The sequence below is a fragment of the Pygocentrus nattereri genome, chromosome 8 (genome assembly GCF_015220715.1).
Source record: "Pygocentrus nattereri isolate fPygNat1 chromosome 8, fPygNat1.pri, whole genome shotgun sequence".
In the NCBI taxonomy this organism is placed as follows: domain Eukaryota; kingdom Metazoa; phylum Chordata; class Actinopteri; order Characiformes; family Serrasalmidae; genus Pygocentrus; species Pygocentrus nattereri.
Window position 1 is genome coordinate 23,409,375 of NC_051218.1, and position 12,017 is coordinate 23,421,391.

The 12,017-nt window shown below is 37.7% G+C and overlaps 1 protein-coding gene across 1 annotated transcript in view; it reads right to left on the reverse strand.

Annotated features, from left to right (window-relative positions):
* The window catches only part of tnmd (tenomodulin), a 51,306-nt gene that overhangs the window by 36,080 nt on the left and 3,209 nt on the right, over window positions 1-12,017 (reverse strand). The window lies entirely within an intron of this gene.

Here is a 12,017-nt window from a genome sequence, read left to right on the forward strand (position 1 = left end):
TAGTTTTGTTATGTAAACTGGTATTTTGACTCAGTCAAGCAATCTGCTTTTTTAAGAATAATACAGAGTATAATGCAAACCCTGTGCCTTACACAGTACACAGAAAGATGTGCAAAGGTGCAGTAGCTGAGCATTCTGTGATCAGTCTCAGGGCATCAAACTTTTTTTCTCATGTAATAATGTATTTTGCTTTAATTTTTGATATGGATTATTTCCAATGATGTAGCTCTACTCAGAAATACTTTCGTATTTTAAGTGGGATTATATGACAGTAATTCAAATTAACTAATCAAATATTTGTTTTAATAAACAACTTATTTACTCTTGAGTACTTTCCTTTGTTAATACTTATATAAATGTTCTCTACAGTAACAATACTGATACTTCAGTAGATATGTTCAGTATTCTTTGCAGCTTTGCATTTAGAACCAAAAATATGCAATTATGTATAAATATAATTAGGCTATATCAGCCCTTATCACTCTATATTGAAACAGACAAGCCACACTGTTGTGACCAGTAATGTTTTAAGGTTGTAATTCTTACAGCCTTCTGGCTGTAAAAAAATGGATTTCCTAGTGTTAAGTTAGCATGTCAGCAACACTTGATTAAAATGGGAGGTTGAAGGTTTACAGGCTTACATTTGGGAAGCCACTTCCAGCTAAGGAAAGTTGATGGTTATAATATGCTTGCTACCTTTTTCACAAAGAGCAGTGAACTGAGGAACGGTTGCCAAGACCTACAGTGGACACCCAATGAACTGTGAAAGTAAATGAGGCAGACAGAATCCTGCCTGAGGGTCATGCAAAGGCTTCTTGCTATACAGAGACAGAATTACATCACATATGCAGTGTGCAATAAAAAAAGTAATTAAGACAGTTTTGAAAAGCTGTGAATACACAGTACTTCTTTGTCAAAATTACCTCTTTCTTTTAATGCCATAAAAGCAAGTCACAAGGCATGGCATGCTTCTTTGAAAAAGCAATTCTGTTCTTTGAGTATAAATGGTTTCCATTGGTATCTCAGCATTTTCCTTATTTCACTGTATCAGATGTCACTGTCAGATCTTTTATATCATGCTGACTCGTGCCAGTGTTATTTTCAGTGGATTGTATCAACACAAATGTTCTAATCTCAGAGATCAGTATGATGTTAATAGCTACAAAATGTTGTAATCCTTTGGAGTGTGCATGGCAACATAAAGTCTCCTTCTGACTATAGATGTGAATGAGCATGTGTGTAAAATTGGACTATGGCATAGGGCCCATTCGGCCTATCATATACATTCTCTCACATACTCATTAGATCTCCATCATTGCTACAGAACTTTATCCCCACAATAATCCTGAAATGCCTCGCCTAATTATTAACTGAGAGTTTTAAAGCATGCCCTGAAAATAAGTTAATACTTGCAGTCTGGCTTTTGAAAGCGCCATTCAAACGTTATCTTGATGCGAGCAATGCATCTGTGTTTATGGCAATTAGCAACACTATCTGAGGGCTTTTTAAACGACTTTCTTAAGAGCTAAATTGGCGTGATTTTGCTGTCTGCCTGTCAATGTCTCTATAAGCAGAGTGCAAAATTATAGACCCAGGTAGAGCAAGAGAGAATAAACACCCCATGTTTACTCTCCTTGCAGACTCTGACTGTGTTATTAGCAGATAAATGAACTCCACTCGGTGATGAAAGTGATTTCACATTCAAGCAGGGTGTTGAAAATATCTACAAGGTCATTCACGCATTCAAAAAACATCTTTTTTTCCCACTCCACCTGAAACCTCAATAGAGAGGAATGAGACCTTACATGGAAAGTTTATAAAGAGAGATGTTTATTTAATTATTTTAGCCATGAAATAAATTAATGACTATTCATGTAGCTCCAAGTCCCCTTTCAGGTCCGGAGGACTCTTTAATGAAAATAAAGGCAGCACAAAATTCTCTCACTAAGCTAACAAGGTGGGTTGATGATTTTCTTTTTCAACGATTGAATGTTCCATTGAAAAACAGCACTTTGGAGGACGTTTTGCTGATTTAGCATCAAAGTTTAATCCTTAAAACCTTTAATCCAAAGCAAGTTGCTTTGATGATACTTTATAAATATATTAATAAATCACAATCTTTATGCTCAATAAAAACATTTAATTGACAAAATAACAAAACTGCAACACTAAAATGCAACAATTGTATTAGGTAAAAACAACAATGACCCAACAATGATCTTTTCATATCCTGTGTTGATTTCACATCTTTCTAATATGCAGCTGTACGCAAAAGCATTCCTGCTCAAATTACACTTTCTGTGTAATTTGCAAATTTTAATGTGCAACCACTGTTTATCTGCAAATTTCTAAGATCTATATATATATATATATATATATATATATATATATATATATATATATATATATATATATATTTAGCTCTTGAACAGGTCAAGTATGCAAAGCAAAACCCCCCCATCACTAGCAAGCACCTACAGGAAGACGAGAAAGAAATGCACTGACCCACTGTGCTGTTGGACTAACATCATCACCCAAAGAAAATCTTAACTTTGAACACAAACGTCAATGTTTCAACTTCTACATAAGTCAAAGACATTTTGCAATCAAGTACTGTAGTAAAAGCACTGATGAAGTACAAACTCTTGGCCCTTAATCACCAAATCTATGTTTGGAGAAAATAAGCAGCAGAATTTGATAAAAAGAGTACCTTGCCAACTGTTCACGATGGAGGATTGATTATGCTTTATGACTGTGTGGCAGCCAGTGGCACAGGGAATGTCGAAATAGAAGAAACAAAATTATTCCACTAAATATCAGCAAATTCTGGATGCTAGTGTTTCACAGTTTCAGAAGAAACTGACAAAGAACAGTTGATGGATATTACAACAAGACAATGCTCCAAAACATACATCAAAATCAACATTGAACTACTTCAAAAAATGAAAGATTAGGGTTTTAAGGTTTAGGTTTTATGATTAAGGTTCCTGAATGTTATGAAAATATGTAGGTAGATCTCAAACATGATGTGTATGCAAAAAAACTAATCACAGAACAATAAATTTGGCAAATAATTATATTAATAATTGTGCATTAAAATTCACACTTGCAGGAAACTTTTTCTTGACTTAGAAAATCAACAAAATGTGTAATTTAACCAGGTGTGCCCATCATTTTGGCATATTTAGCTTTGAGTTTTGAGGTATTTAGCATGTGTGGAAGAGATTTATCAAACAAATGGTTGCAGGTACCAACATTTTATGTACTACCTGTTTTTTTGCATATTGTCATCATGCAAGAGCAGTAGTTAAGTATATGTTTAATGCTTTGAGTGTTTTTCTTTGTAAGATAACATGCAAAGTACATGAAAGGTACTATAGCCCATTTAGATTGTCCTTGTTGCTGTGGGTTGTCACTTGTGCTGACAATTGTTATGCACTGTTCTAGCAGTGTCATTATTGGACTTGGTAAAAGTTATTGCCCTTTTCTTGGGTCGGGTTGGATCTGTTATTGAGAGGAGACTCAAGAAGACATTGTTTTCATTCATTGCAAAGGTCTTTCCACTGCATATGGTTTGAAGCTGACAATTGCAGATATCACACCAAGTTCAAGATCAGGGAAAGGACACTGTCTAGCTCAGTGCAGTATAAACTCTACAGGGTGCCTTTTTGGCTTATTACAATACCAGCTCCTTACTGTGGCTTATTACAATTCCAGCTCCTTACTGTGTGAAAAACTGCAGGTCTGCTATTGGTGTTTGCTTTATATGCTGTATGTATTGCATCTGAAGATGATTGTCAGTGAGATTACTGGCATGTAAAAGGTTAGCTGTGTGATGTTCTATTTATACAAGGATCTGAAAGCCATTTTCCAAGATGATGGCATTGTTTTTTTCTCCAGAAGCAGTACAATGTCATGCCATGTTTTGGGCTGTCAAGTCAATCCTATTAATTTTTGCCATTTTCCTGTTACTAACTGCACGCTACAATTTTCAAGGCAGTGATTTCAAAAGACATAAATCCAAAATGGAGGCCTTTAACTCTAATGCAAGTTGAAAAAACATGGCGAGTTCTGCTTTTCACACTTGAAAATCAAAACAAAGCAGCTTCCCCAGGGAGATGACAATCATCCTGTGTTTAATATTTCATCGCTGAATCAAGCAAGATTCCCCAAAGGTTTATTAACTTTGACTGCCAAACTGCACCGCATCTGCTGGGCAAAGGGTACAGAAGCACACTGGATTTGATGAGTTCCACCACATGAAGCAACAAAGGACCATTCTGTTTAGCCTGGTGCAGCCATCACTTTGCATTCAATCACAGTTTCCAATTTTTTTTTATGGAAAGATTTCAAAAGCTACTGTTTGAGAATGTGCAAATTCTACCTCAAGCTGATTTAGTCTCTTGTTTTTACAGGCAGTAAACTCTGCTTAACCCTACACATATCTTAATTGTAATTTCAGTTGCATAATTTCTTCAAAAATAAAACATGAATCTTGTTTACTGAGCCCAGATAGTGTGAAGAGCAGTTGGAATGCAGAGATCTACTCCTTCACAGTACGAGTGAGAGAGCTTTCGAATGGAAGCCAGAACTCAGAGCACTCGGTACGAATGAAACGCGATGTGAAGGCTCAATCAGACTCTAAATTGCACAATATATGGGTTGAGGGCTGCTGTGCAGCTACATGGGAAAAGAGAGAAAAAAAATAAAGGTTGACATTGTGCTGGGTTGACAGTCTGCTGCAGAGCAATTTCTGGTGCCAACCCAAAAAAGAATATTTATTCAGAGTACCGGAAAATGATTTGAAGCCTGTAATGTACCTTCTTGCCCTGGTCAGAAATTTGAGAAGTGGCACATAATGGATGCTAATGTTCCTTAACTCTCCAAAAGGCCTGCTTGGCAGGAGAGCACCTAGAAGTATTCAAATGCAAGATTTTAATCAAAGAATTTATCATGAATGTTGCTCTAACACCTACAAAACTACCTTGCACAGGAAAGGCACTCAAGCCTGTCAACAACTCTCATCCAACTGTATCCACCACAGCTGGGCAGAACTCACATGGTCCATTCCCCACTTTCTCTCTCTAGTTTCTCCTCCATTATTTCTCCACTGGTAGGGTTAGAAAGTGTTCTCTCATTCTGGTGGAGCAATGAGACCTGTCTTCTTCTCTGTGTCAAGAAGTGGACACAGGCATGAACTAAGTGGATAAATGAGTCTGACGTGGTGAATCAGGGAAAATTACAGACTGAAGGCAGCATGTCCCAGGAGGGAGTGCCTAAAGCAGCTGTTCAGATAGGCCAGTCTGCTCCATTACAGTAATTATTCTCCCTAAAGACTACGCAGGAAAATCCTTGTTAGCAAATAAATAAATAACAGAAAATTGAAGACTTTGCTCTATTTCAGGAAAGCGCACTGTACATGGCACGAAACACTGGAGTCTTTTTCTTGTTAACCCAGAGTTGCAGTATTTTCCCCTTTTATTGTGTGGTGGATACTGACAGGCTGTGGCATTGCCAAAAGGGTGGTTACAGGACACAGCCAATAAATAAAGCTGCTCAGGAGGGCCGTTCAGTGCCACACACCTGCGACTATTACTGAAGAGCAGGTGCAGAGCTGTTCATTAAGTAGCACATCCGGACCCAGAAGTCCTTTAGAGGTGGTTGGGGGCACATTGTGAGAGGCTGCCTTGTGGCAAGGGCATGGCAACAAGGTGAGCGAGGCAATTTCGACCTGAATAATGGAGGACATCTCCTAAGCCTGACAGTCATGTGTAGCAGAGCCAATTTCACAGCACAGCCCCTGCTCCTATACATGTGATCTATTGGAAAGTGTCCTCTAATACTATAGTCAATATGGGAGTCACAGGAGGTTTAGATAAGGTAGCTTGAGGGAAGATTGCTGTCCAATCCACATGTGTGGTCCTGGCACTTGGATGAGCTCTGGAAGTCTCATGGTCATCAAGACTTTTCAGTACATTTAGAAAAACTAATTATATTTGAACCAAATACCTGAAAGAACACAATAAATCTACACAGTAAACAACCACAGATGTTTTGTTTTGACATAGGCATTCATAATTAGATGAAATGGACTCAAATGTCAAATCGTTAATGGACGCAATTTAAATTTTGGTCTGTTTTAAAAGGAGCTAAATGTTTTGCAGGCCGCTGTTAGGCAGTATGGAGGGTGACTAATCCCAGTGGACGTCAACACTCAGAACAATAATTAGGACATGGTAAACATAAAGACGGCAATGTATTAGGAAACAAGAGAGGGATGTGGGCAACACATGCACACACTCACACAGATATCGCACACCATGCACAGACATGCATCCCCCCCCCCCCCCCACATGCACACCTACTCCTCACACACATAAGTGTACAATGGCAGGGTAAGCAATGGGAAATTATCTTCCCCAGGCCTCTGTAACAACATATGTTTGCAAGTAATTAAAAGAAGTTCCCAAGCGGTTACCATGTCATATCAAAATACAATACGCTGAACAAATTACCTTTCTATGGCTGTTTATGCAAAGCTGGGGATGGGAGACCAATCCTCCTCGGCCTGCTGCCGTACAGACGAATAGGCACTCTCCTGCTCCATTGATGTATTGCCTTCTAATTAGTTTGTCAGGAACTACAGTTCTTGGGAGCTGGGGGAATAATTGATGAGGCCTTACATGCCCATATAAGGAGAGTGAAAAGCTTCTGTCACATAGACATCATTTTCCATTTTGTCAAGTGCTAAATAAGGGGGGTGGGGCCAATGAAGTGTTGAGTGCTGGTTTAAATATTCATATTAGATCAACACACAATGTCAACCTTCAATTAACATTAAGGTTCTAGAGCAGGGCTGTCTAAAATTTGGCAAAGTTGGATTAAGAGCATGTTTGATTTAGCCTGCCAGAAAGTCACCATATGTTTGTGCATCTTTTTTCTCCAATAGTTCCAAGTTTATGGAAAATATTTCAAAGGAAATTTACAAAAGCAAAGGGGATTTGCATCTTTGTAACAGACAAAGCAAATGAAAAAAGTGTGTTTATTCTATTTAATGGCAGTTCTGCACTGTGTTTTTAGATAAAAAATTTAAAAAGTTTTTTTGCATTTTATCTTTGCATGTATTTGTGGAGAGTTTTGCATTGTTTTCACTATAAGGGGTTGTCACCTTTCACTCCACATTTCTAGCTAGCAGCTCTACAAAGAGTCACAACAATTCACACATAGAGAGCCTACAGTGACCTAGTTAGACTGGTAACAGAATTATGGGGAAAATGTTTTCTTTTATAATAAAGAATTAAATAATAAAGAAAAAAGGTGATTAAAATATAGCCAATTTCTATTAGGAGGCCTGCAGAAAGAGGTTTATTTTTTATTTAAATTATATTTTTGAAGTATTTTATCTAAAAATATAATATAAGGTTATAAAATACAATTTTAAAAATCTGAATTTGAAAGCTACCTTGTTTTTTCTTTTTTTTTTTTTTTGCTTTTTGGCACTTAGCCCCAAGACAAAAAGTTTAGGCACCCTGGTGTTTTCCTAGAACTGTACAGCACAGCAAGAACCAAGAACATTTATGAATCTTTATTTTTAAGCGCTGCATTGCCTGAAGCTGCAGTAGTTCACACATTCAGTTTCCATTGTTGGTGTCAGCATGTGCACCATACCGAGTGCACAACTCTTGAAACATACACACTCATTGTCTCAGCTGCTGATGTTGCTTACATGACTCCCTTGCCACTTGTCTCATAATTCCCCTACTGCCAGTAAAAGGATGCCTGCCATCAGTCAGGCCTATCATTGGGTTTTAAAGCGCCATCACACTGCTTATTGCTCGAGACAGGGGATGGGCCTCAACCCAGCAAACCCCATTAGTGCATGAGTGGAAGCCCTCACATTAGATCTCCAAGAACCCAGACAGGCACTGTCATTAAGCACACTACACTCCCTCAGAGAGTCATCCTGCTTTATATGGGCCCAAAGTGATGACTCTTCAACCTGAAGAGTGAGATATTTCACACAGGAGAATTAGAATATTTTAACTAGAAGTTGTAAGAGAACAGAAGACTGTGATGCTGCATTTTCTGGTATTGCCACAAAGTTAAAACCAGTAACAAAGCCATTATGTACAATACCAATGTATGTTTGTAGAATTTGCATAGTTGTGTATTCTTTCTTTACCATCATAGATTTCATGCACTTATTTACATTATACTATTGCTCTTTTGTTTACTTAACAGCTACAACCCCTTGGGTTCAGTCAATACCAGTGATAACAAAACATCAGAAAAAGTGTGAGGAGATGCTTTAATTTAGGTTGTCGCTACCTGATCTGCTTCCCTATGCTTGTAGAATGTTACTTTTACTGGCACAACATGATGATCTGTGCTGTGTATTTGTAAGCATTTTATGGCACTTAAGCCATAACAAAATGGTCAATTTGAGTAATTACGTGTGTATCGTTACGTAGTAAGGATTTAAGTAATTACGTGTGTAGTACTAACCTAGGAAAGAGAATTAGTCTACTTACATAGTTTTCAGCATTAAACACTCCAAGCTAATTCCATAATATGACTTCGTAAAAAGATAGGCATGCAGGGTACAGACTGGGCTGCGTCATAAAATGTAATTCAGTGGACATGCATGATGCAAATTGGGCAGAGGATGCCGAGACCCTCCCCCAGGGACAGACGCAATCTATGGTGTGAAATAACAGGGAACAAGTTGGGAGACCAGAGGCTCTGATTGAAACTGCTGCTTTGTGGATAAAAATCAAAATATAACAAATTGCATGTCCTGTCATTCACGTCTTTAACATTTAATTTTTTCCCCACAATGTGTATAATATGAAAAAATAAAGGTTTTGTGAGATGAGTGACAGCAACAGTTAGGATTCATTTACAGCACTGCACCAGCGTCTTAGAAAACTTGTTCTCTTACATTGGCAAATTGTAGGACTAACAAAAGCTTAAATACTGTGGAAACATATGTGATAAGCGACTAGTACATACTTTCTCTTTTAAAAAGTAAAATAACTGAAAATGGTGTGCTGTGTATTGTTTCTTTATTAAATACTTCAATGATGATTTAAATAAATCATGAATCTTGAAGATTTAAGTTGGCAAGCCAAAGTGGTCTTAGCACTTCCATAGTTTTACACTAGAAAAACGAGCTGAAGCAGAATAAAGCAACACACATTTTGGTTAACTAGCTAGCAAGACAGCAAATATCCAAACTGTGCTCCTTCTTCAATAATAAAGTCTATCCAAAAGTTACAGTACATTCAGAACTCTGCAGCTAGAGTGCTCACCCACCCTAAGCGTTCAGCTCATATCACCCCAGTTCTCTCTCAGCTACACTGGCTACCGGTCCTGTCCCGTATAAAGTTTAAAATTTTACTAGTCACTTTCAAAGCTTTGCATAATCTTGCTCCCCCCACCTCAGAGAACTGCTGACCTCTTACACTCCCTCTCGCTCTCTCAGATCTTCTAGCAATAACTTACTTGCTGTTCCACGCACCAGGCTTTCCACCTTGGGAGGGAGGTCCTTCAGTGCCATGGCCCGCAAACTCTGGAATTCTCTTCCTCAATCCCTCAGAGACTGCTCTTCTCTTTCTTCTTTTAAATCTGACTTAAAGACTTTTTTGTTTAATGCAATTTGTTTAATTTTGTTTAATGTGACATTTTAAGCAATATCTACATGACGTGAATGGTGATGTCATACAAAATAATTAGCCCTTTTTATCATTCAATTTGTTAAACCATAATATTTCTTAAAGAATAAGAACAGTAATTTGACTTATAACTTATATTATTGAATTATAACAATGTTTCCATCTCATCAGTTAGCATCAGTGTAACGAGGAGCGAGGAGGCGGACGCACACGCTGAGATAAGCGAGATTTATTAGGGGCAAATCCAGGGTCGTAGTCAGAACATTCCAGGGTCAGTGAGCCGACACGTACAGACTTAGGGTAAGACATCTCAAGAATCAACACAAACGAAGACCAGGTACAAAGACACGATACAAAGGTACAAAGACTGGCAAACGCAAAGGGCAAACACAGGGCTTAAATACACGTAACAATGAGGGACAGGTGAATACAATCAGGGGCGGAGTTACAAAACCAAAACACGAGCACATGGACAGGACTGGGAGGAGCCAACCGTGACAATCAGAGTCAGTTGCATTCCTTTTCAAATGGGTTGTTGTCCGGAGTGGTACTTGAGGAAGGTCTGCAAAATGTTCTATGTAGAATCTTGATTAAATTAGATAGATTTTTCGAAAATTTCTACATAATTAAATAGTTAAGATGTAAATGCTGTCATTGAGATTGGTTTGATGTGAAATTTTCTGTTCTAGAGGTACTTACTAATCAAAATTGTTCACTGTGGTGGTGATTGGAACCAAATGTCTGAAGAGTTGAATGCCTCTAATGGTATTTCACACTTGGTCCATTTCAGCATCTCAAGCAGACACAGACCTCTCAGTACGGTTCTTTTGTTGTTTGATTCTTGGTCCAATTGATTTCTGCATTGTGAAAACCAAATGCCCTCATTCCAGTTTGTGTTGCTTTATGGTTAATATACCTTTTAAAGTCCTTTCATATGAAAATAGATACAGCCTTCCTGCACTTTAGTGAGTAAAAACAGTCAACTAAAAATCACATATAGAGTACAATTCGTGGTCTTGTGACATGACAGCATGACTTATTAAAGCAATAAGATCTGAGAGCCTGTGTGATGTAAAAGGCTAATGCTAAGGATGCATGCTACATTGCTTTAACACTCAACGTGGCCCTATCAATGGTGTGCTTTCAAGCATGTTATTTTCAATGGGACGCAAGGCACAGATGACAACTGGTCTAAGATCTCATCAATGCTAAAGAAGACCATAAAGAGAATAGAGTCCCCGTTAAGGTTTACTTACATTATGAGCACAAAAAACACAAATAGGTCATTTGCAGCAAGACATTGCTTCATTTTGGTTTCAAGGAAAGACTTTGGACTAAAACCTAATTTTTTAAAACCCATTCATGCACAAGAGGTGGGTTCTTCTGGGTTCTGTGAGGCAAAATAATCCCCAGTGACAACACTTTTTTTCAGATTTACCACTATTTTACTATCAGCATTACATACTCAGAAGACATAAGCGCGTTCATGGGTGGTTTTGGACAGTAAATAAAATCACTTTGATAACTTGATAACACAACCTCTGTTTCCCATCAACACCACTGTAAAGACATTTCATTTAATATGTTTCTCTGCAATAAAACATTTCACAAAACTGAATCTCTGGATGACCTCAACCTTTTAATTTTACAGAAATATTGAAAAATCGGTTGAATTCCCCTTTAGAGTATGTTGTTTTACCAAGGGCGCTTTGAGTGCAATATTTAAATACACTGACTGGCTGAGGAACATGTCAGTTGTTGCTCAGGGTATTTATAACCTGCCCCCACACATTTGCTGACCAAAGTAGCAACTCTAACAAGTGCTCAAGTTTCACCTCAGTGTGTTATAAAGCACATACTTGATAGCTCAAAAGTTTGGAGAAAAGAGTAAAACCATGATTATTTTCTAAACTGAAGACACAAGATGAGAAGTGTTGGATGTGGATTGAACAGTGTGGAAGACCAATTAAACCTGAGAAAAAAAATCACATGTAACATGTCTGGTATGTTGCTAAGTTAGCTAATTAGCAGGTCTCTCTGACTATTGAAGACTTTCTTTGTTCTCACTGGATTTAGTGTCATATGTTGCTAAAATAAATAATGAAATTAAATTAACACAAAGGAAACCATAATTTGAAAAACCCAGACACCTTCTAATAGGCAATAATTCTGCTGCTCTTACTGTCTAATGTGAAAGGCACAGTGAATGGTATCCTTAAATCTGCACTATGTAAGATTTGTTTGATAAAACTGAAAGAAGTAAAAATAAAAACTGAGAAAAAACAGGCCAAAATGTGGTGTTTGTGCACTGTGCTTATACATACAGAGACCTTAAAATCCCAG